We start from the raw sequence: 26,742 nt of genomic DNA on the forward strand, positions 1-26,742 counted from the left end.
AGGCTGCAGTCACTAGCTGTGTGCATATCTTGGTTGTGTATCAAAGTAAGAGGGACCCCATGTGGCTATATTTAAATTTATTTAAGTAAATTATTTTAAAAAATGGCATGTGCCCCCTCCCACATTTTGATACCTAGCCAAGATAAAGCCAACAGCTGGAGGCTGGTAGTCTCAGGCTAGGGAGCTCCATGGTTATTACACCCAAAAGCCTAAAAATAGCAGCCTGCAGCTGCTCAGAATTATTGCCTCTATTAGATGCGACAATCCCAGCACTTTACCTGGCTCATCCCGATTGCCCTGGTGCGGTTACAATCGGGGTAATATAATGATTAATGAAAGCTCACAGTTGCCACTAAGCCCTAGATCAATAATGGGTAGGGTCTATAAGACCCTCTCATTACTAATTCTGTAAGTGAAAAGAAATAAACATAAACACCAAAAAAATCCTTTATTTGAAATAAAATACAAAAAAACCCACTCTCTTTCTCCAAGTTAATAACCCCACAATCACCCAAGTGTGATGTAATTAACTTGAAGTCCCATGGCGGTCCCGGCTATGCTACATACTGAAGTTGCACCGTACGGGCAAATTACAGAACATTTCCGCCCGCTGCGGCTTCAGGCATACACTAACTGAGCCGCAGCTGTGAGCGGTAACTACACTGAATTTATCTGCTGTCGCAGCTGGAGGTTGCCATCATACCCCATCTCTGACTGCAGGTTAACTCACCTCAGGTCAAATAATTGAACTCGCTTCAGCTGAAATGAGCTTAATCAGACCTGCATCTCCTGGCAGAAAACTGCATTTTTTTGTCAAGAGATGCAGATTTGGTGCTCAAATTTATACACCAAATTCCTTTTCCAAATCTGCGTCTTTTTGCAAAAAAAAAATGCATCCAAACACGATGCAACTTTGATACGGTATTGATGCAATTGTTTGCTAGCAAATGCAGATTTGGTGCAGGAATTTGGTGTATAAATTCCAGCACCAAATATGCATCTCCTGGCAGAAAACCACACAACAAAACAGTAAGTTATACTGAAATTAACCTATTCAATACTCCAGGCCACCTTTACTTCTTCACTGTCCTAGACCACCAGGAACATAATAATAGCTGTCAATTGTTGAGTAATTGTTGTGAATATATTTTCTAAAAAAACCCCGAAAAATTAATCTACTCCTTTCCTTCTGCTGTATAATATGCTTCTCATAGATTGGACAGAATGGTTAACATAAAAGGTTCTCCTTTACTTGTCTCTTTGTGCATGGTCCTTTCTAACAATTGTCCCATTTTGTTTGCTTTGTTGGTGTTCTATGAGATACTATATAATAATGTTATATTTTTCTCTTTTTTATAGTGTAAGCATAAGGGGGTGGTGAACAGAAGATGCACACAGCCAACACCTCAAAATATTTATGTGACGCCCTGGCCTATCAGGTCGTCACAGGGTATTGTGCAATCTGCCCTTCTGCACAGTATCCGCATCCTCCTTGGTTACGGATCCCTGTTCTTTGGTGTTGCTAAGATCAGAGCCAGTCAAAACCCTAGGAACACTTTGCACCACACCCACCAGACACACCATTTGGGGGCCTGAAAGGAATAGGGCCGCCCATTTGGGGGGTTGGTTGGGGAAAGTGAAAAAGTGAAAAGGAGAAGTAAGAAAAGAATGACCCCTTGAGCCACCGCGGTTCCGGATCTGAGCGGCTCGGCCGCTGACACGGGGCCGGTACACCTCGAAAAACCTGACGTCACAAACAGGATACAAGCAGGGCCCACTTACCTGGGTGATGTGCGCCTTGAAAGACGAAAACCGCGAGTCAAGAGTCCTTTTCCCGCCAATTCCGCCATTGTCGGCCATCTTTTCACGTCAAAATGCTGTCTTCACTGAGAAAGCGCGCAAAGTCTAAGCCCCGCCCTTCATCTTGCGTGTGAGGCCAGAAACGGAAGTTCCCAGATGGCCACAGCGCGCGAAAGAGTGCTGAGAAAAGACCAAGGGGGCGTGCCGGAATGTAATCACAGCGGAAGTGAAGCAGGGACGCCAGGACTCTGCCATAACGTTCCTGGATGACGCAGTGGCAAGATGGCGGAGCGAGACTGGTCACTGGAGCGTACTGCTCCCGGGATCGCGACATGGATTGAGGAGGAGACGGAGCAGCTGTGCAGGAGAATGCAGACGCAGTTCCTGTTTATACTAAAACACTGGAGGGAAGAGATGAGGAGCCTGGTGATGGCGGTGCGAGCCCGTGAGATTGAAATCCCACGTGAAGAGAGGGTAAGCGGTTACCCAGTCCCTACTGATTGCCCAAATCTGGCCACAGCGGCTGAGGGATCCGAACCGCCCCCGCTCGCGGTGAGCACTCCACCATCACCTACCCCTTCCTCGGCGGATGCCGAGCTGCCCACACCAATCCTGGCAGCGGAACCTGCAGTATTTAAGTGTAAAGCTCCAGATACAGAAGCCCCGATCTCGACCATCACCTCTGTGACCCGACCCGGCCGCATCACCGGGCGCGTCCTCAGAGGCGGAGCACCCGGACCCTGCAACCCCGGCTGCGGAGCAGTCAGTTTTTCAGTTCCCAGCCACGGAAGCGGAACCAAGAAGTCCACCTGTTCCGCTACCGCGCGGCATTCCGACGGCTGTTGGGGCCGCCAGAGTCCAAGTAAAGCCAGAGCCAGATAAAGAGCTGAAGCCGGATGCTGATGCCCCCTACTGGGAAAGACACCAGTACCAGCTACAAGCGGAGATCGCAACCCGAGACCGGCGACGACGGGAGCTTGCCGCCCAAACAGAGCAGAAAAAGAGCAAGTGAGGAGTGCTGCTTCTCGAGTTAAAGGCCACGGTGCCGTGGCCTTGTGGAGAGGTTTGACCCCGAGCTGGGGTGGGGGTTCATCCACGAAGCAGGCCTCACAGCAGTGGTGTATGTGTCCCGACGGGACGTAGCGCAACATCTCCCTTGGGGGCACCCCGGGCGCAATCTCCAACCGGAGGAGATGGTTACCTATACCCGGCATTGCAGAGAGAGGGGCTGGTATGCCTGGAGGGAACCAAACATGTAATGTTTGAGGAAGGGTTTGTTTCGGTGTCAGTAGTACGTAGTGGCAAGGAAGCGTGGCTACGGGACCTGACGATCTACTACTAAGAATGTTGGAAAAATGTTATAATGCCAGTAGTTTTACGATGCAATAGAACTGTTAGGTATCGGTGCTTTAGTTTACTGTTTTCACAGTTTATTTTTCATATAGATACCAGTAAATGAAAGTTTGAGTAAATAATTGAAAATGAACGAAGAAGTTACCTGAATAACAACCCAATTTCTTTTCAGTGTGTACAACCAGTACATGGACTCCGTTACATTTTATAAGTGTATATAAGTAAATATGGACCATGGTCACAGGACTGGCGTGACTAACACGAACTTGTGTATTGTAAATAGTTGCACCTACTGTGCCAACCAGAGTTGTCTAAAGACAACACCCGAGACCTTAACCTGGTCACGGACCCTTGGATAGGTTTCCAGGGGGTCAGGTTGTTTGGGTGGCGGGTTATTGGGTCCGGGACACTGGGACTGGACTGTCGCAGGAAAGGGGCTGCAACGGAGCAGGTTGAGCCTCCGTTACCAATAAAACCGGTAGTGTCTCACAGTTGGATGGTGAACTCTAAAAAGTTAGTAATGTTTAAGTAAAGTACCTCCCCTGTGTGGGATGGAACCTGTTAATAAATATTGTGTAATGTTAAAATTTTCCTTTTTCTTCTACAGCTAAAACAAAAATAAACCCCTGGTGTCCTGTAGCTCGGGGACGAGCTACGTATAACCAAGGGGGAATGAGACCCCCTGGCCTATCAGGTCGTTACAGGGTATTGTGGAATCTGCCCTTCTGCACAGTATCCGCATCCTCCTTGGTTACAGATCCCTGTTCTTTGGTGTTGCTATATCAGACCCAGTCAAAACCCTAGGAACACTTTGCACCACACCCATCAGACACACCATTGGGGTGCCTGAAGGGAATAGGGCCACCCATTTGGGGGGTTGGTTGGGGAAAGTGAAAAAGTGAAAAGGAGAAGTGAGAAAAGAGTGGAAGGAGAAGGAGTGTGGAGTGGTGGCTCTCAGAGGGAGAGGTCACCGGTTTGGAGCAGGGCTCCTGACGACTACTAGGTGGCAGACGTTGGTCTGGGCCTAGTAGGAGCTGGAACCCCGGTCGCAGGGAATCGTGTCAAAGGGCATGGATTGCCGAGGAGGGCAGCCTGCGGCCTTGAGCCATCTCCGGGCAGGGGCCAGGGCACGACGGGGTTCACGGACCCTAGGCCGGGAAGAAGCTTCAAGCCTCCTGGTAATTTACCCGATGGGGGGGAAGTCTTCAAGATTCATCCCTCACCCGCTACAAAATCAGGGTACTAGCACAACGAGGGGATAGGACTTTTCTCAAAACACAGTCCATCAAATCCCAGGCGTGAACCCTGAGCGCAAGCTCACTCCGTTAGCCATACGGGTGAGCGGGACCCGATTAGTTCCACACTATAGGGTCCAAACAGTGAACAAGGTGCCACGGAAAAGGTCACATGCTAACAAGCAACACCAAGGACACGGATCCAAGCGTGCTCCCTCCTTGCTGCAGCGGTGCTCAGAATTCTGGTTTACAAGCTGTTGGTGCCAGTATTCTTGGACTGAGTGAGTACGCAGAAACCCTTTCCTTTCCCAACGGCACCCCTCCACTTCCACCACCGGGCCCCGGGGCACAACCCCCTACCCACGGAGGGGTTAGACACCTTGCTGCCATATGCCACCGGGCTCCCCCCAACAGCAGCGGTGGTACTCCATCTTACCACGCACCGTGAGTGGCGTCACAAACTTCTAACTCCCCTGTACATACTCCCCTTTTCAAATTCGAGTGTCCGCACGAACCCCCGGGTCCGGAGACCCCTCGAGCCACCGCAGTTCTGAATCTGAGCGGCTAGGCCGCTGGCACGGGGGTGGTACATTTACACGTAAACTTCACCATTTGCTGATGGGATAGAGTAGGCAGGAACTGAAGAATGGAGAGTCTGTTTCCTTGAGGGAAGATTTTGAATGGCACACCAGGTCAAGTGACAGCGGTGGGGCAGTTACAAAATATAAAAGGCCAGCACGACAAAGGAGGAGAGGAGTTGGCTCCAATATTGCAAGGAAGCAGATGTATGTGCAGCAGAGTGGCCCTATAGCTGCCATTATCGTACACAGACTGCGGACAGACCAAACCGGGAGAAGGCCTGAGTTATCTTGACCCGAAGATCGAATAACGACCACAGACTTCAGGAGAAGCCCAAAAACCGAATACTGGCCAGCAACTTCAGGATGAGTCCAAAGACCACACATTAACCACCATTTCCAAAGTGTATTCAAAAGTTTGAGTCACCAGGGTCGGTCGTTTCTTGGTGTCTAGGCTTACGGTACTCAGTGAGAGGAGTTACAAAAATTGCACTTGCAGCTTAGCGGGTTGTGCTATAGCCCCTTTAGAGCCTGTGCGTTAATAGACTGTGTATTTTAGATAAGTGGGATTATGACACTGACACTTCCCTGACAGAGAGAGAGACTGAGAGTAAAGGCCCCGTCACACTAAGCAACATCGCTAGCAACATCGCTGCTAACGAACAACTTTTGTGACGTTGCTAGCGATGTTGCTGTGTGTGACATCCAGCAACAACCTGGCCCCTGCTGTGAGGTCGTTGGTTGTTGCTGAATGTCCTGGGCCATTTTTTAGTTGTTGCTGTCCCACTGTGAAGCACAGATCTCTGTGTGTGACAGCGAGACAGCAACAACTAAATGTGCAGGCAGCAGGAGCCGGCTTCTGCGGAGGCTGGTAACCAATGTAAACATCGGGTAACCAAGAAGCCCTGTCCTTGGTTACCCGATATTTACCTTTGTTACCAGCCTCCGCCGCTCTCACTGCCTGTGCCGGCTCCTGCTCTGTGCACATGTAGCTGCAGGACACATCGGGTTAATTAACCCGATGTGTGCTGTAGCTAGGAGAGCAGGGAGCCAGCGCTAAGCAGTGTGCGCTGCTCCCTGCTCTGTGCACATTTAGCTGCAGCACACATCGGGTAATTAACCCGATGTGTGCTGTAACTAGGAGAGCAGGGAGCCAGCGCTCAGTGTGCGCTGCTCCCTGTTCTCTGCACTTGTAGCTCCGTGCGCTGGTAACCAAGGTAAATATCGTGTTGGTTACCCGATATTTACCTTAGTTAGCAAGCGCAGCATCTTCCACGCGGCGCTGGGGGCTGGTCACTGGTTGCTGGTGAGCTCACCAGCAACTCGTGTAGCGACGCTCCAGCGATCCCTGCCAGGTCAGGTTGCTGGTGGGATCGCTGGAGCGTCGCAGTGTGACATCTCACCAGCAACCTCCTAGCAACTTACCAGCGATCCCTATCGTTGTTGGGATCGCTGGTAAGTTGCTTAGTGTGACTGGACCTTAAGTTAACCGTATCTACATCCATTATTCGTGTTATGAGAGACCAAGTAAACCAACATTGCATTTATACCTTGTATATCTCTCGCCATTTATTAATCCATTGCTTTTTTATCACTATGTTGTTCCCAATTGTATCTTATCACCACTACTCTTTTGTTTGTGTAAAATTAATCTCTATCGTGAGTCACCACTGAGTCACCTTTACTGCACCATTGCATCCTCATAGCCTGTTCACATAAAAAAAAAAATATATATATATATATGTGATCTTTTGCAATCTAGTATATTTAATCATTTTATTATGTTGGAGATAATTGCTATGGTTTTTTTTTTCACTTTTTCAAATTTTTATAAGAAACTATGCTTCATTTAATAATTCATCTTTATTATTCACAATGAATTCAAAACACCTGTCTTGTTTCACAGTATGCCCTAGTTAGTAGGCGTCATAGGTATGAGTCACGGGGAAATAACCCTGTTTATGAAAGTGTAGGAGAGGAGCCCCATTTGGTAAAGCCACATCTTCACTTCTAAGAAACACAGTGGTAACCATACTATCACATATACTTTAATGTTAACTTTCGTTTTCCAACTGCAAAATCTGCCTTTAATGATCAAAAATTAACCCTTAAGCTTAACCCTTTACCAACATATGATGCACTGGTACATGATATGTTGGCTCCCTAACTTTGATGCAGGAACAGCTTGAGATATTCAGCCATCATCTGTCTCTAACAGATCTCTGCCCATGGCTGTTAACCTGTTAAATGCCACTGTCAATCTGTGACAGAGGTATTTAAAGCATGCCGGCAGGGTGGTCGTGCTCATGGGAGATCACAGGAAGCCGATGAGTTGGTAGCCGTGACTGGCAGGGGTTAGCTGAAGACCCCCGTGCAGATCATAAAGGTACTCCTCTGAAATCCAGCCCATGGCTGGCGTTTATAGGAGACTATGATTTTTGTTATATACGGCAATATTGTGATATTGCTGTGCATAGCACATGTGATTGGATGATCACAGATACAAATCCTCTAAGGGGACTAACAGATACAATAAAATAAAAACAAATGGCTTTTAAAAATGCAATAAAAATAAAAAATATATTAAAATTTAAATTGACCCCCCTTTTCTTCCATTAAAAATTAAGGAATAAAAAAATTCATTTGGTATCACTATGTTCATTAAAGGCCGATCTATCAAAATATAAAATAAATTAATTTGATCAGTAAATGACATAACGATAAAAAAAATTAAAATGCCAGAATAGCATTTTTTTTCAGTCACCGCGCAAAAAATGTAATAAGAGGCAATCAAAACATTGTACCTCAAAATGTCCTTAATAAAAACATCTGCTCAGGTTGCAAAAAACAAGCGCTCACAAAGTAAACGATGCAAGCAAAAACATTTTTTTTTATAATTTTTTTTATTACCATCTAATTAAAATAAAACTATGCGTGTTTGGCATCACCTAAATTGTGCTAACCTGGATAATCATTTTTCCAGGTAGTTTTTATCATAAAAGGAACTATGTTTATAGAAAATATATAGAAACCGAAAAACAACATTCTGAATTTGTGTTTTTTTTCTATTTCACCGTAGATGAAATTTTTGGGATTGGCAGTACCCCCCCCCCCATCTCTATGCCCGGTCGTGGAGGTTCTCTTCTGAAATATATGCACTGGCTTTATCAATTGGAGGTATTTGCACCTTGCATTCTATTATCTTATTTTTTTCGAATACTCTTTTTTGCCTTGCACATCTCATTACCATTTACAGTCATGGCCAAAAGTGGTGGCACCATTGAATTCTTCCAGAAAATTAAGTATTTCTCTAAGAAAATGATTGTAATTACACATGTTTTGTTATACACATGTTTATTTCCTTTGTGTGTATTGAACAACAACAAAAACAAAAAAAGGCAAATTGGACACAATTTCACCCAAAACTCCTAAAACAGGCTGGACATCCTTTGGAATAAAAAACTGAAATCAGTTGCTTCCTGTAATGCTCAACAAGCTTCTTGCACCTCTCAACTAGAATTTTGGACCACTCTTCTTTTGCAAACTGCTTTAGGTCTCTCATGTTTGATGAGTGCCTTCTTCCAACAGCAATTTTAAGATCTCATTACAGGTGTTCAATTCGATTTATTGAATGTGGACTCTTTGCTGGTCACTTCAGAACTTTCCAGTGCTTTCTTTCCATTCATTTTTGGGGGCTTCATGAAATATGTTTGGGGTCATTGGCCTGCTGGAAGACCCATGATCTGACACTGGGCACTACATCACCACCCAAAATCCTTTGGCAATCTTCAGATGTCATGATGTCTCGCACACAGAAAAGACACCCAGTGCCCAAGGCATCAAAACAACCCCAAAACATCATTAAACCTCCACCATATTTGACTGTAGGTACTGTGCTCTTTTCCTTGTAGACCACACTCTGTTTTCCATAAACAGTAGAATGAAGTGCTTTGCCAAAAAGCTCTATCTTAATCACAACCTTTTCCACAATACACCAAATTGTCAAAGTTGTACTGTTCGCGGAAGTCTAGCAGCCGTTAATAGAGTGTCCATTGTCAGGCTTAGCATAAGCCACTACATTTACCAGATTCCATGGGTTGCCCTGGCCTTCACCCTTTAACCCCTCTTCAGGTATTTCGGCTTAAACAGAGACCTCAGAGCTGGGACCACAGAGTTAGCTGCTGACCAGTGGAGCAATCTTAAGGCAAGAAAGGGCATCATGCAGGGTTGATACTAAGAGGTCACATAAGGGTCAAAATAAGAAAGTAAGAAATTGATCAAAATGCAAGCTGAATTCCGTAACCGGAATAAATCAGGAGAAACAACAGAAATAAAGACCAAGTATGTGCAGTCACTGACTGGCAGTAGAAGTCAGAGCTTCAGTAGTTTAAATAGTAAAAAGCTCCACCCTGGGCTTTCAGGAAGGAGCAATCTAAACCAAACAAGAATTAACCCCATAGCTCCCTGATTTAGTAGAAAGAAAAGTCCCAGGAATAAAACAGGACTGTCGCTCTCACCCATCGTCTGCAACAAAGGCGTCCATCTTTTTTTGGCAAACATGGATTTTGCAAAGGAATGTTCCGTTCTTCATGTGAAGGTGAAAGGGGAAATGGGGAAGTTCTTTTGTCATTTAACTCTATTAAAGCGAATCAGTCATCAAATTTTGTACGATATAATTAATTATACATTAATAAATGGATCCCTTAGATTTGATTGTCTCAATGTACTTTATTAAAAAATGCACGTAAGAATGACTAATAATTTCTGAAAGTTTCCCTGCCTAATATTGTAATTGGCATTTTAGAGCAGGATTTCTTTTAAGTTGACTTAGATTTTTTTTTAAAGAAAGTACACCTCCCTGATCAGTCTAAGAGATCCATTTAATAATGTATGCAGGTTCCATCTTGATATCTGATGACGACAGAGCCACAATTGCATTAATAGGTTAACCTCACAAAAAATAAGATCAACCACACAATTAGAAATACAAGCATGACCAAGCATAAACCAAGAAATACTGTATAGCTTAATATCATATCATAGAAATAGCAACACAAACCAAATGTGTTAATTTTTGCAATCACCAAAATAATTTAAGAAAACTTGCAAATTTGTTATCTCTTAATCGTTTTGAGCTGCAGAATCATGTTGTCAGGTCTTTGAATGCTATACACCTACACAAATTAATAGCAAGCCAAAGGGGCCACTCAAATAATGACCACAACTGCAGTCAAAAAAGATAAAATATGAATAAAACTCTATGCAATATGACTGCATACACTGTATGTAACTTTTATTAGTCATAGTATAAGGCCGGGGTTACACTGGCATACAGCATCGTGAGAATCAGATGCGATATGCTAATGACACGGCTCAGGGTCTGCTGTGAGCGTGAACTAAGTGTCATTCACTGTGATCAGATTCTCTCGCATGCTAGAATCGGATCACAGTTGTGTAATAGATTGACAGATTAATTTCTCCATCTTCTCACATCTCAGTCTCTGCCTATATAGGACTGCACTAGGATTTCACAAGCACCCATAGACTTGTATGGGTGTGTCTAAGATACACTGTCAATCGCAACATACAATGATTGCGCTAGCGTGCTGCTCTGCTCCACTGACCTTGCCTCCGCTACATGGCTAATTTGCATGCAATGCAAATTAGCTGTGTGCAATGGCCAAAACAACACGACCAGCCCCCTCTGCTGTGGCTGTTACTGGGGCCTGATGAAGAAGGGGGCCCGGCTGGTCCTGGGGCTTAATAAAGCTAAGTAATTACCCCGGGCTGGCCAGGCCCCCCTCATTGGGCCCCATACGCCAGTCGTGGTTTTCATGCCCTGATGGTGGCCACTATTTTAATCATATTGTTATTTTATTCTTTATACTATCACTAATAAGAGTTACTTGATTCAGTCATATTTTTTAGGTTTCACACAACAATTGCTATAAATACAAAACTTCAAAAAAACAGAAGAAGAAATGCATTTTTGTCATAATTTCAAGCCACTTGGAATATATTCCTCATTATTAGTTCATTATATAATAAAAATAGTAAAAATTCTGTCCAATAAAAGACAGGAAGAAAAAATACACAAAAAAGAAAAACTGGCCAGTCATGAAATGGGTAAGATTTATCTTGCTTCTTTAGCATCATGATGTACTGGAGTTTACATTGTGGTGCAGGAAGTTGTGGATGCTTGTGACTTCAAACAGTGGTACTGGGCAATACGAGGCACCATTTATGGTGATGATGAGCAGTCCTGCTCTCTTTGGTGATCCAGCTCACTTGCGACATTAACCTATATTGTTCCGCCCGCCTATGGACATTGGCTTCATTCACTCCTCTACGCAGGTGCTGGGGAGGCAATGATATTTCCGCTCCTCTTATTCTATCATGCTGTAGAAAGGCACTCTACTACATTCTGCCGGCCCATATAGTGATTTCATAGTCAAATAAAATCCAGAAATCTGGCCACACAGTTAGCTTTTAAAATCAGAATGTAGCAGGCTAACATAGCAACTTTTAGTGCGCAAGCATTGGATTTCAGTTCAGGTGGACAGGGTTTTGGACAACGGAATTTTACTCCCAGTGAGAGCCATTAAGAGAATTTAGTGGCTGTCAGTGGGGTGCGGTTCCCATCATTCACTGCAAGGAGTCGGCTATTTCTCTCAGATCAGTCGTGATCATCTTTTAGACCTTAGCGCTGTGTTCAAATTCGGCTAAGGCCCCTTTCACACATAAGTTTTTTGCCATCGGTCACAATTCATCGACTGTTGCCGCTGGATCCATTTTTTTCTCATTGACTTGTATTAGCGACGGATTGCGACGGATGGCCTCACGTTTCATCCATTGTTCAACGGATCTGTCGTAAAATATTTGTCCGTCGGACGGAGATGACGTCCACAGTAACGTTTTTTGTGTACGTTGAAAAAACGGATCCGTCGCCGTCTGTTGTTTGGTAGACTGGATGCCTATGGGCGCAGGATCCGTCGGCATCCGTCAAATGACGGAATCCGGCGATGGATTCCGTTTTTCTTAACTGAGCAGGCTCCAAGTATTATTTAGGCCTCTTTCACACATCAGTTTTTTACCATTAGTTTCAATCAGTCATTGTGTAAAAAAAAACGGATCCAGCACTGGATCCGTTTGTTTTCTCATTGAGTTGTATTAGCGACGGATTGCGACAGATGACCTTGCGTTTCATCCGTCATGCGACGGATCCATCAAAAAGTGTTTGTCCTGGCGTCGGAGCCAACGTCTACATGAACGTTTTTTGTGGGGGGTCAAAAAACGGATGGCGATGGATCCGTCGTCGTCCGTAATTTGTTAGAATGGAAGCCTATGGGCGCAGGATCTGTCGCAATTCGTCAAATGACGGATTTCAGCAACAGAGCCGACTATTAGTAACTGAGCATGCTCAGATGTTTAAATTCCTTCCTGGTCAGAAAAATAGTCAGTCTCTCACTCTTTCTCTCTCTCTCTCTCTCTCTCTCTCTCTATGTTTTCAATAACAAATGACCTTTGCCATATAAAAAGAATACAGTATGATCCTTTTTTTACTGGATCCGTCACATCAATTTTAACACACTCTGCGACAGATCCGTCGCATCAGTCACAAGACGGATTGTGACTGATGCAAAACAAATGATGTGTTAAAGAGGCCATAGCTCCAAGCTAGTAGGATCCGTTGGAAAAACAGATCCTTCGCATCAGTTTTGCCAAAATCTGCTATGGATCCAGCAAGAAAACGGATTGTGACTGATGGCAAAAAACTGATGTGTGAAAGGGGCCTAATAGTCAAAAAAATACAGAATTTTATATTATATCAGGAGAAGATTTTTTTATAGAAGAATGTTAAGCAGAGAGAATGCAAAAAGAATATTTATAAAGACAGATAGAATCTGTGAGACTGTCATATGATGAGTTACAAAGATGTCTAGTCATCTTTCCTTTACATTAACCACAGAGCTGTCAACATCAATAGTGTCGAAAATGTCATGGTGACCCAAAGTATCTGAGAGGCTATGTACAGATTTGTAAGATATGCTATATCACTGCTGCTTTGTCTTACAGTGATGACTGTATAATATATCTCCATAAATATAGAAAACTGCTCCAGAGTCTAAACTGTCATTTAATACACAACAAATGTTAGAAGTAACAGAAAGCATTTCTAAGTTTTCTATAGATATAATGTAAAATGATCTTCAAAAAGTTACCCATACTGTACCTTATATTATTATTATTATTTATAGAGCACCATTAATTCCATTGTGCTGTACATGAGAAGGGGTTACATACAGAATACATACACAAGTTACAGTAGACAGACTAGTACAGAGGTAAGAGGGCCCTACCCTTGTGGGCTTACATTCTAAAGGATTTGGGGGAGGAGACAGTAGGTGGGGTGTAGATTGGGGGGCAGCTCCGCACGGTGGTCGGGCGGCAGCTCCGCAAGGTGGTCGGGCGGCAGCACCGCACAGTTGTCGGGCGGCAGCGCCGCCGGTGGTCAGGCGGCAGTGCCGCACGGTGGCCGGGCGGCAGCTCCACACGGTGGTCGGGCGGGGGCTCCCCACGGTGGTCGGGCGGCAGCTCCGCACGGTGGTCGGGTGGCAGCGCCGCTCGGTGGTCGGGTGGCAGCGCTGCTCGGTGGTCGGGCGGCAGCTCCGCACGTTGGTCGGGCGGCAGCTCCGCACGGTGGTCGGGCGGCAGCTCTCCACGCTGGTCGGGCGGCAGCTCCGCATGGTGGTCGGGCGGCATTCTGCCCGGTGGTCAGGCGGCTGCTCCGCATGGTAGTGAAGCAGTGAGGTCATTGTAGATTATAGGCATTTCTGAACAGATGGGTTTTCAGGTTCCGTTTGAAGCTTGCAAGGGTAGCAGATAGTCTGACATGTTGAGGTAGCGAGTTCCAGAAGACTGGGTATGCTCGGGAAAAGTCTTTGAGTCGGTTGCGTGAGGAGCGAATGAGAGAGGAGGAGAGAAGGAGATCTTGGGAGGACCGGAGGTGATGTGTTGGTGTAGTGGGAGATTAGTTCAGAGATATATGGAGGAGAAAGATTATGCACAGCTTTGTATTTCAGTGTTAGTAGTTTGAATTCGATGCGGTGGAAGATTGGGAGCCAGTGGAGGGACTAGCAGAGAGGAGAAGCGGGGTGGTATTGAGGAGAGAGGTGGATCAGTCAGGCAGCAGAGTTAAGGATGGACTGGAGAGGGGCGAGCATGTTAGCAGGGAGGCCACAGAGGAGGATGTTACAGTAATCAAGGCGGGAGATTATGAGGGCATGCACTAGCATTTTTGTAGATTGCGAGTTGAGGAAAGGATGGATTCTGGAAATATTTTTGAGTTGAAGATGGCAGGAGGTGGTGAGGGATTGGATGTGTGGTATGAAGCACAAGGCGGAGTCAAAGGTCACTCCGAGGCAGCGAACTTTGGGTACTGGTGAGAGCCTGGTATTATTTATTGTAATAGATAGATCAGGTGGAGAGTGTAGGTGAGATGGAGGAAAGATGATTAGTTCAGTTTTGGCCAAATTAAGCTTTAGGAAGCGAGAGGATAAAAAGGAGGATATAGCAGATAGACACTTTGGGATTCTGGACAGCAGAGATGTGACATCTGGGCCAGAGAGGTAGATCTGAGTATCATCGGCATATAGGTGGTACTGGAAGCCATGGGACTTTATCAGTTGTCCCAGGCCAAATGTGTAGATAGAAAAAAGTAAGGGTCCCAGGACAGAGCCTTGCGGGATGCCAACAGAGAGATGGCGGGATGTAGAGGTTTTGTGGGAGTGGGAAATACTAAAAGTGCGGTTGTAAAGGTATGAAGAGATCCAAGAGAGGGCAAGATCTCTGACACCAAGGGAAGAGAGGATCTGTAATAGGAGGGAGTGGTTGACAGTATCGAAGGCTGAGGACAGGTCTAGAAGTAGGAGTATGGAGAAGTGCTTGTTAGCTTTGGCAGTAAGACATTCGTGATTTTAGTCAGGGCAGTTTTGGTAGAATAATGAGGACGGAAGCCGGACTGTAGGTTGTCAAAGAGAGAGTTAGATGTAAAGGTTTCCCATGTGTCTAAGTAAAATCCACATTTTTTACATTTCAAGGACTTTCTGGCTACAGAAAATAACTCACAATTTTCAAGATCTCTGTTATCAGTAGAATAGAACATGCTTGTTTTTATACAGATGCTAAAACGTTGCACAGATCTGCTGCTCTCAGCTGTGAAGTGAATAATCCTTTGTTAGATAAACAGGTTCCCAGACTGATAAAATTCATCTAGGTTTGTGTTGTTGATGTTTTTAAAGGTGATTTCCAGCACAATAAATTTAATTTTAAAGTTAATTTTAATCATTTGATCTTGTAACAATAATAAGTTCCACAATTGGATGTGTGTAAAAAAATATTCATGTGCTGAGTTAATCTTATATATACAGTACAGACCAAAAATTTGGACACACCTTCTCATTCAAAGAGTTTTCTTTATTTTCATGACTCTGAAAATTGTAGATTCATATTGAAGGCATCAAAACTATGAATTAACACATGTGGAATGAAATACTTAACAAAAAAGTGGGAAACAACTGAAAATATGTCTTGTATTCTAGGTTTTTCAAAGTAGCCACCTTTTGCTTTGATTACTGCTTTGCACACTCGTGGCATTCTCATGATGAGCTTCAAGAGGTAGTCACCGGAAATGGTCTTCCCACAGTCTTGAAGGAATTCCCAGAGATGCTTAGCACTTGTTGGCCCTTTTGCCTTCACTCTGCGGTCTAACTCACCCCAAACCATCTCGATTGGGTTCAAGTCCGGTGACTGTGGAAGCCAGGTGATCTGGCGTAGCACCCCATCACTCCCCTTCTTAGTCAAATAGCCCTTACACAGCCTGGAGGTGTGTTTGGGGTCATTGTCCTGTTGAAAAATAAATGATGGTCCAACTAAACACAAACCGGATGGAATAGCATGCCGCTGCAAGATGCTGTGGTAGCCATGCTGGTTCAGTACGCCTTCAATTTTGAATAAATCCCCAACAGTGTCACCAGCAAAGCACCCCCACACCATCACACCATCTTCTCCGTGTGGCAACCAGGCATGTAGAGTCCATCCGTTCCCCTTTTCTTCGTCGCACAAAGACATGGTGGTTGGACCCAAAGATCTCAAATTTGAACTCATCAGACCAAAGCACAGATTTCACCTGGTCTAATGTCTATTCCTTGTGTTCTTTAGCCCAAACAAGTCTCTTCTGCTTGTTGCCTGTTTTTAGCATTGGTTTCCTAGCAGCTATTTTACCATGAAGGCCTGCTGCTCAAAGTCGCTTTTAAACAGTTGTTCTAGAGATGTGTCTGCTGCTAGAACTCTGTGTGGCATTGACCTGGTCTCTAATCTGAGCTGCTGTTAACCTGCGATTTCTGAGGCTGGTGACTCGGATAAACTTATCCTCTGCAACCGAGGAGTAGAGTTGAGCGCGGTTCGTGATTCGAGGTTCTCCAGTTCTAGGCTCGAGTGATTTTGGGGCCTGTTCTAGATCGAACTAGAACTCGAGCTTTTTGCAAAAGCTCGATAGTTCTAGAAACGTTCGAGAACGGTTCTAGCAGCAAAAAAACAGCTAAATCCTAGCTTGGTTTCTGCTGTAATAGTGTAACTCACTCTGTGAATCACACTATTATGACATTTCAGTGTATAGTGTGCGTGAACAGCGCCTTCAGATCACTGCTGTTTCTATAATGGCGATCGCCATTTTTTTTTTTTTTTTCCTTGTCTTCCTTCCCTAAGCGCGCGCGTGTAGTGGGGCGGGCCAGCATGTCAGCCAATCCCAGACACACACACAGCTAAGTGGACTTTTAGCCAGAGAAGCAACGGCATGTGTGATAGGATGTCCATGTCACATGTCCCTGCATTATAAAACCGGACATTTTCCTCCAGGACGCCATTATCTCTTCTGCGTCTTTGGTGTCAGACATCACTGTCGCAGCTCCGTCCTCCTGAGTCCTATCGCTGATACAGCTGTATGCGCTCCATACACAGCGTTAGACAGCTTAGGGAGAGCACTTTCTAGCAGTCCTTTTAAGGGCTCAAACCGGCAGGGTCAGAGAGCCATAGGTGACAGGTCCTGAAAACAGAGACAGCGTCTGTGTAGCCAAGGTCAGGGATTTCCTCCCTGCATTTCCCTATTAGGAGGGAATAGAAAGGCAGGCTTCCATTCCTCTACCCAGAGCCCCACAATCCTGCCACTGTACCCTCCTGTCCTCTGCACACTCCTACTCATTATAACTAAGCCATTATACTAGCAAACACTCAGTGTACCTAGTGGCATCCTAAACGTGGCTATTGTACTTTGTTATAGTCACACTAGTGCAAAGACATTTGCAGAGCATGTCTGTCTGCATTGCACACTCCAACTCTTTTTAACTAAGCCATTATACTAGCAAACAGTCAGTGTACCTAGTGGCATCCTAAACGTGGCTATTGGACTTTGCTATAGTCCCACTAGTGCAAAGACATTTGCAGAGCACGTCTGCCTGCATTGCACACTCCAACTCTTTTTAACTAAGCCATTATACTAGCAAACAGTCAGTGTACCTAGTGGCATCCTAAACGTGGCTATTGTACTTTTGTCTAGTCACAGTAGTGGAAAGATATTTGCAGCACGTCTGCCTGCATTGCACACTCAAACTCTTTTTAACTAAGCCATTATACTAGCAAACAGTCAGTGTACCTAGTGGCATCCTAAACGTGGCTATTGTACTTTTGTCTATTCACACTATTGTAAAGATATTTGTAGCATGTCTGCCTGCATTGCCCACTCCAACTTTTTTAAACTAAGCCATTATACTAGCAAACACTCAGTGTACCTAGTGGCATCCTAAATGTGGCTATTGTACTTTTGTCTATTCACACTATTGTAAAGATATTTGTAGCATGTCTGCCTGCATTGCCCACTCCAACTTTTTTAAACTAAGCCATTATACTAGCAAACACTCAGTGTACCTAGTGCCATCCTAAACGTGGCTATTGTACTTTTGTCTATTCACACTATTGTAAACATATTTGCAGCACGTCTGCCTGCATTGCCCACTCCAACTTTTTTAAACTAAGCCATTATACTAGCAAACAGTCAGTGTACCTAGTGGCATCCTAAACGTGGCTATTGTACTTTTGTCTATTCACACTATTGTAAAGATATTTGCAGCACGTCTGCCTGCATTGCACACTCCAACTTTTTTAAACTAAGCCATTATACTAGCAAACACTCAGTGTACCTAGTGCCATCCTAAACGTGGCTATTGTACTTTTGTCTAGTCACACTACTGCAAATCTATGTGCAGCACCTCTGCATGACACCCTCCTGCTCTGTTTTTAATAAGCTATAATGATAGCAAAAAATACTGCCATTTAGTGGCATCATAGAACTGGCTGTTGTATTCCATTACTGCCCCACTGGTGACAAGCTATTTATAGCACCTCTACATGACACCCTCATGCACATTTTGCTACGCTAATGTTATAGCAAACTCATGGAATTCATTGCTGCATTTCATAATTCGGAGAGATAGAAAGTCAGGCTTCCTTTAGCTTTTCATTCTGTTCATAGACAGCATCTCCAAGAGCAATTTCCCCTCCACGTCTAAGTGTGGAGAGGCAGCTAGTGCGCATGCGTGTGCCGATTTACCCCAGCTGCAGCCTAATTACAGTGTTTCGCCCAGTGAGTATGCTCAGCCTGACTGTGTTATTCCTGACGCTAAGTCTTCTTTTCGGGATACAGCGCATGCTCCCACACTAAGTGTGAAAAGCCTCTTTGCACAGGTGCTTGCATTCCGTGCCGGGTCTAAGTCCTGTTTTGTGCCTAGACACCATGCTAAAGCTGATAGTCTTTTTTCAGAGACTGTATTTCATGCTACTGAGCATGCTCAGGCACTTCCTGCATCAGAGACTAGGTCCGGTAATGAACTCTTTGGCCCTGCCCCTGATGTGGGGGTCCCATATAGACCACAGGGCATCAGGTGTCCTCCCAAATGGCTTGCAGAGGCCCACCCCTATGACTTGTCACCGCATTATTGATGGTCAGACGATGACTGGTGAGGTGTTTGGGTCATGGCAGCCATGAGGTCATCATTGAAGTTGCGGTTCCAAATAGGACGCTAGTTATGCCACTCATGACGTGTCACTCTACTTTTGTCTCCAGGAGGTGCATTGTGGTTCACCCTGGTTTGGGGCGGACCCAGGTTATAAAAGGGGCTGGAGCCAACAAGGAGGTGCGCAGTCTTCTATTATGCTACGAAAGAGCACACCTCCATGTGTTGAACCCATTGCGGCTTTAGGCCAGAGGTAGGCAGGGATAGGGTGTCGATGCAGGCCACCAACACAGTTGGTAACGCAGAACGGTTAAGACCAGCTCCTGTACTACCAGTCCTGCTTGTGCAGCCCAGTGGCATTAACAGGCCTGCTGCTGCTGATGCGCCTGCTGTCCACAGGTGTGCCCCTACGCACACGGTCAGCGTACTCAATGGCCCCTGTGTTGTTAACAGGGAGTTCCTGGGCTGGGTGGGCATGTGGACCCTGTGACGCTAACAGGGCTCCCAGTCTCCAGATCCGAATGGCGTCTAACTCGGTTCAGGCTACTATTAGTTACATAGCCACACAGCTCTGTATCCTCCACCAAACCTTCCAGTTGCCAACCTCTCCTTTTCCAACTGGGAGCACGGTGGACACTGACTGCTGATGGGGATATATACCTTTCTCTTTCTTTTCTTATTAATTTTCGTTATATAGCGGTAACATAGTATATACCACTTTATCCAAATCTGCCAGTCCCACTGTAATAGATGGTGTTTCTTCAGCAAATGTTACAGTTGCTTAACCACCAAATCCACGGACCAAAACTTTTGTCCCCTTTCCAACACACCTGTTCCCCTTTCCACCAGCATCTGTCCTTTTTCAACTCATTTTGGTATATGACCAAAAGTGCAACTCTGCAGGGCCAGGGACACCGTACTCAACGCCATCTCAGCACAGCAGCCATCCCTCGGTCCCTCCGATGTGGACAAGTAAAAGACCATTTCCTCCTATCCATGACAAAGCGTTGAGATTCACTCTGTGCAGCACTGGTGTTTAGTGGAAAAGTAGATCTAACATTGCGTACCAAATTCTGCAGATACTCCTGTATACGTGCATCCATTTCTATGGCAGGAATTAGTTCGCCAAATTTTGTCTTGTACCGGGGATCTAACAGTGTGGCAACCCAGTATTCAGGATTACTTCGAATTCATAAAATCCGAGGGTCATGTAGGAAGTGCAGCAAGAAGGCGCTCATGTGTCTTGTGCATCCAGGAGGACCAAGTCCTTGGTGTGTTGGTGGCAGAGAGGTGAGAATCGTGCATCCTTCCTCTGCCCTCTCCCCACAACCTCGCACAACCGAAATGTGAGCAAGCTCTCACTCATCTGCTGAGTCTTCCATGCCCATCGCCAGTTCGTCCTCCATTTCTTCATGGGCTCCTGCACTTTCATCAACACTTTTTGCTGATACTATGCGCCCTTGTTAATCCCTCTCCCTCACAATGAATGTCGCATAGGTGCCGCTGACCATCTGGACCTCGTAGATCTTGTTATCCCTTCCGCATATGACTCCTCCTGTACTTCCTCCCCTTCCTCTTGTCCCAACACCTGACTCCGAATAATAATTACAGTGTGCTCCATCATGTAGATGACCAGAATTGTCACGCTGAGAATGACATTGCCAGTGCTAAACATCTTCGTCGACATTTGTAAACTGTGTAGCAGGGTGCATAGGTCCTTGATCTGACACCACTCCAGCAGCGTGATCTGCACCACCTCTGGATCAAGTTATCCCAGGCTATATGTCATAACGTATTGCAGCAGGGTTCGGCGGTGCTGCCACAAACGCTGCAACATGTGCAGATTAAAATTCCTGCGTGTCGGCACATCGCATTTCAGGCGTTTAACCACCAGACCTAAAGACTTCTGTAGCGATGAAAGTTGTTGAGCTGCTGTGTGCGCACGATGGAAGTGAGCACATAGCGAGCGTGCCCGCTGCACAAGGCCATGTAGGCCGTGATGGTGTTTTAAAAATTGCTGGAGAATTCGGTTCAACACGTGAGCCATACAAGGCACGTGTGTCACATTGCCCTGAGGATGGCCCGCAGCCAGGTTTGCATCATTGCCGCACACGGCTGTTAAGTCACCAACGGAGTCCGCTCCGTCAATTTGTACTCCGGTCGCCAGGTGACAACGTGTTCCTTTCATGAATAGTGCTGATGATGGGAGAGGAGTCGATGCCAGCGGCGCAGGTGGACGCAGGTTATGCTCACCCACTGGGCTGCATTACCTTGACAGATGCAGAATCTCTGGCTGAATGTAGCTGGTGGGTATCTCACAGATGAAATACCATCATTCAGCTACAACCAATGGGAAGACACCACACCCTTTTTTATGCCCATCCTGTCTGCAGACCACTGTCAGACATAGCTATGACCTCTGGTTACTTTTACCCCCAGTTCAGTTTTATGATTTTGTGTGCTTGTTACCTGACTACTTTTCCTGCTTGCTGTTTATGTACCTTGTTGGCCGATCCGCATTTCACCTCTGCTTGTTTTCTGATTAAGTCCTGGCCGTCCCATTCTGTTCCTGTTCCTGAATTAATGTTTTGACCCTGCCTGACTACTATTCTCTGGAACTCCAGCCTTCCACAGGTATTAATCACCTTGGGCCCTGTGCAATTCCTAATCCCTGTATAGGGGTTAAAGGGGTTCAGGGTTCTAGGGGTCCTGCTTGGTGAGTGGCTTCCCTCTAGCCTATAATTAACAGCCCATCTGAGTGTGTGGATCAAGGAAGGCGTTACACCGTGCTCTCTGCAGAAGGCCATGTGGTCCAGGATAGTGCTTTAAAAATTGCTGGAAAACCAGGTTCAACACGTGAACCACACAAGGAATGTGTGTCACATTGTCACAGCGAAGGGCCGCACCCATGTTTGCATCATTGTCGCACCCGGCCTTCCCTGGCTGCTGGTTGAGTGGAGACAACCATTGATGAAACTCGGTCTCCAGAGCTAACCGTCCACAACTTCTCAGCGGTGTGACTCAACTTTGACCGCCTGATGGCATTGAGCTCTGCTGCCAGCATAGTGAGGAGGTGTGTGGTAGTGCTTGTGCGCAGTTACAAGGAAGGGTGGCCTGACCACACAGGGTTTGCGCCAAGGTGGAGGACCCACACGAGGTTGAAGAGGCAGAAGCAGTGTATTAACTTCTACATACAGAAGAAGGATTGAAACAGCTCGTGGGGACGGCAAGACTTGGACAGCAGACCCTTCTCCATCTCTCACCATAGTTTGCCAGTGCCCAGTCAGTGACATGTAATGACCCTGTCTATGCTTACTGGTCCAACTATCTGTGTTGAAATGCACCCTGTCGCACACAGAGTTTCTCAAGGAAGTGGTGATGTTGTGTGCGACATGCTGGTGTAGCGCGGGCATGCTGTTCTTGGAGAAGCAGTGGTGATTGGGCATCTTGTACTGGATCACAGCGACAGACATAAGGTCTCTAAAATCCTGTGTGTCCACTAGGCGGAAAGGCAGCATTTCGGTAGCCAACAGCTTACAGAGGGATAGAGTCAACCTCTTCGCTTTGTCATGGGTCGCAGGAAGTGGCCTTTTATTTGACCACATCTGAGGGACAGAGATCTGGCTGCTGTGTGTAGACGGTGTTGAGTAGGGTGTCCCTGGAAAAATGCAGGTTTGTGAGGAAAGTGCAGGCGGAGACATGATGTTGCCTTCATCCAACGTTGGTGCTATCGATGTCTGAGAGAGCTGTACACACTCACTTGTTTCCCCTTCCAAACCAACTGACGACCTACCAAGCAAACTGCCTGTTGCGGTTACAGTGGTGGAAGTTGTGGGTGGAAAAACAGGTGTGAGAGCTGTCCCCACAGTCCTAGAAGATGACGAGCGCGCGGATGCACTGGAAGGGGCAGGCGGTGGATGGTTCGCTCCGCTAGGCCGCATTGCAGCACGGTGAGCTTCCCACCGGGCCATATCATATTTATTCATGTGACGATTCATGGAAGAAGTTGTCAAACTGCTGAGGTTTTGACCTCTACTAAGAGAACCATGACAAATTTTACAGATCACATAATTTGGGCGATCTTTTTCTATGTCAAAAAAGGACCAGGGTAGGCAAGGCTTAGAGGCCATGCGACCTGTTTATCCACCCCGAATAATGCTCAGAGGCAGAGTGGTGGCTGAGGATGCAGTTGTAGACGTGCTACCAGTGCTCCGACTGTGTCCAGGAAGGCGCAAGGTAACTTCGTCGTCGGTTGCATCCTCCTCCACCGCCTCTGTTGACCTCCTCGAGTGTCTGACTGTGGGTTGACAGTAGGTGGGATCTAGAACTTCATCATCAATTGTTGTGTTTGCACTCCCCTCCCCCTCAGAACGAGCCTCTTCTTGCCCTGACCGAATATTTAAGTTGTCATCCCAATCGGGTATCTGCGTCTCATCTTCATCAGTATGTTCCTCATTGTCTATAACCACAGGTGTTGGAAAGGCAGCATTTTGGTAGGCAACAGTTTGCAGATGCTGAAAGTCAACCTCCAAGCCATGTCATGCCCTTCTAAAAGCATGTAAAACACAGCGAGGGGACTCCAACCACAGTCTCCCTCGTTTACACTAACTGTGCCACACACACCCCACTTGACTGGCATCGGTTAACCCCCCCTTTTGAAAAAGAAAAAGATGCTTTGCATGAAGCACTCTCAAAAATACGCGTGCCTTTCCCGTCCCCTGGCTGACCCAGGGGAAGAAAAGTCCTCTGAGAGCCATGACTTGTTCATCTTGGTTCTTTTATAAACAAAGCGAGGGGACTCCAACCACAGTCTCCCTCGTTGCCACTAATTGGGCCACACACACCCCACTTGACTGGCATCGGTTGACCCCCCTTTTGAAAAAGAAAAAGATGCTTTGCATGAAGCACTCTCAAAAATACGCGTGCCATTGCCGTCCCCTGGCTGACTCAGGGGAAGAAAAGTCCTCTGAGAGCCATGACTTGTTCATCTTGGTTCTTTTAGAAACACAGCGAGGGGACTCCAACCACAGTCTCCCTCGTTGCCACTAAATGGGCCACACACACCCCACTTGACTGGCATCAGTTGACCCAATTTTCAAGATGAAAAATATGCTTTGCATGAAGCACTCTCAAAAATACGCGTGCCTTTCCCGTCCCCTGGCTGACCCAGGGGAAGAAAAGTCCTCTGAGAGCCATGACTTGTTCATCTTGTTCTTTTAGAAACACAGCGAGGGGACTCCAACCACAGTCTCCCTCGTTGGCACTAATTGGGCCACACACACCCCACTTGACTGACATCAGTTGATGCCCCTTTTCAAAATGAAAAAGATGCTTTGCATGAAGCACTCTCAAAAATACGCGTGCCTTTCCCGTCCCCTGGCTGACCCAGGGGAAGAAAAGTCCTCTGAGAGCCATGACTTGTTCATCTTGGTTCTTTTATAAACACAGCGAGGGGACTCCAACCACAGTCTCCCTCGTTGCCACTAAATGGGCCACACACACCCCACTTGACTGGCATCAGTTGACCCAATTTTCAAGATGAAAAATATGCTTTGCATGAAGCACTATCAAAAATACGCGTGCCTTTCCCGTCCCCTGGCTGACCCAGGGGAAGAAAAGTCCTCTGAGAGCCATGACTTGTTCATCTTGGTTCTTTTAGAAACACAGCGAGGGGACTCCAACCACAGTCTCCCTCGTTGGCACTAATTGGGCCACACACACCCCACTTGACTGGCATCAGTTGACCCAATTTTCAAGATGAAAAATATGCTTTGCATGAAGCACTCTCAAAAATACGCGTGCCTTTCCCGTCCCCTGGCTGACCCAGGGGAAGAAAAGTCCTCTGAGAGCCATGATTTGTTCATTTTGGTTCTTTTAGAAACACAGCGAGGGGACTCCAACCACAGTCTCCCTCGTTGCCACTAAATGGGCCACACACACCCCACTTGACTGGCATCAGTTGACCCAATTTTCAAGATGAAAAAGATGCTTTGCATGAAGCACTCTCAAAAATACGCGTGCCTTTCCTGTCCCCTGGCTGACCCAGGGGAAGAAAAGTCCTCTGAGAGCCATGACTTGTTCATCTTGGTTCTTTTAGAAACACAGCGAGGGGACTCCAACCACAGTCTCCCTCGTTGCCACTAAATGGGCCACACACACCCCACTTGACTGGCATCAGTTGACCCAATTTTCAAGATGAAAAATATGCTTTGCATGAAGCACTATCAAAAATACGCGTGCCTTTCCTGTCCCCTGGCTGACCCAGGGGAAGAAAAGTCCTCTGAGAGCCATGACTTGTTCATCTTGGTTCTTTTAGAAACACAGCGAGGGGACTCCAACCACAGTCTCCCTCGTTGCCACTAAATGGGCCACACACACCCCACTTGACTGGCATCAGTTGATGCCCCTTTTCAAAATGAAAAAGATGCTTTGCATGAAGCACTCTCAAAAATGCCCGTGCCTTTCCCGTCCCCTGGCTGACCCAGGGGAAGAAAAGTCCTCTGAGAGCCATGATTTGTTCATTTTGGTTCTTTTAGAAACACAGCGAGGGGACTCCAACCACAGTCTCCCTCGTTGGCACTAATTGGGCCACACACACCCCACTTGACTGGCATCAGTTGATGCCCCTTTTCAAAATGAAAAAGATGCTTTGCATGAAGCACTCTCAAAAATACGCGTGCCTTTCCCGTCCCCTGGCTGACCCAGGGGAAGAAAAGTCCTCTGAGAGCCATGACTTGTTCATCTTGGTTCTTTTAGAAACACAGCGAGGGGACTCCAACCACAGTCTCCCTCGTTGGCACTAATTGGGCCACACACACCCCACTTGACTGGCATCAGTTGATGCCCCTTTTCAAAATGAAAAAGATGCTTTGCATGAAGCACTCTCAAAAATACGCGTGCCTTTCCTGTCCCCTGGCTGACCCAGGGGAAGAAAAGTCCTCTGAGAGCCATGACTTGTTCATCTTGGTTCTTTTAGAAACACAGCGAGGGGACTCCAACCACAGTCTCCCTCGTTGGCACTAATTGGGCCACACACACCCCACTTGACTGGCATCAGTTGATGCCCCTTTTCAAAATGAAAAAGATGCTTTGCATGAAGCACTCTCAAAAATACGCGTGCCTTTCCCGTCCCCTGGCTGACCCAGGGGAAGAAAAGTCCTCTGAGAGCCATGACTTGTTCATCTTGGTTCTTTTAGAAACACAGCGAGGGGACTCCAACCACAGTCTCCCTCGTTGGCACTAATTGGGCCACACACACCCCACTTGACTGGCATCAGTTGATGCCCCTTTTCAAAATGAAAAAGATGCTTTGCATGAAGCACTCTCAAAAATACGCGTGCCTTTCCCGTCCCCTGGCTGACCCAGGGGAAGAAAAGTCCTCTGAGAGCCATGACTTGTTCATCTTGGTTCTTTTAGAAACACAGCGAGGGGACTCCAACCACAGTCTCCCTCGTTGGCACTAATTGGGCCACACACATCCCACTTGACTGGCATCAGTTGATGCCCCTTTTCAAAATGAAAAAGATGCTTTGCATGAAGCACTCTCAAAAATACGCGTGCCTTTCCTGTCCCCTGGCTGACCCAGGGGAAGAAAAGTCCTCTGAGAGCCATGACGTGTTCATCTTGGTTCTTTTAGAAACACAGCGAGGGGACTCCAACCACAGTCTCCCTCGTTGCCACTAAATGGGCCACACACACCCCACTTGACTG

The sequence above is a fragment of the Anomaloglossus baeobatrachus genome, chromosome 6 (genome assembly GCF_048569485.1).
Source record: "Anomaloglossus baeobatrachus isolate aAnoBae1 chromosome 6, aAnoBae1.hap1, whole genome shotgun sequence".
Lineage (NCBI taxonomy): Eukaryota > Metazoa > Chordata > Amphibia > Anura > Aromobatidae > Anomaloglossus > Anomaloglossus baeobatrachus.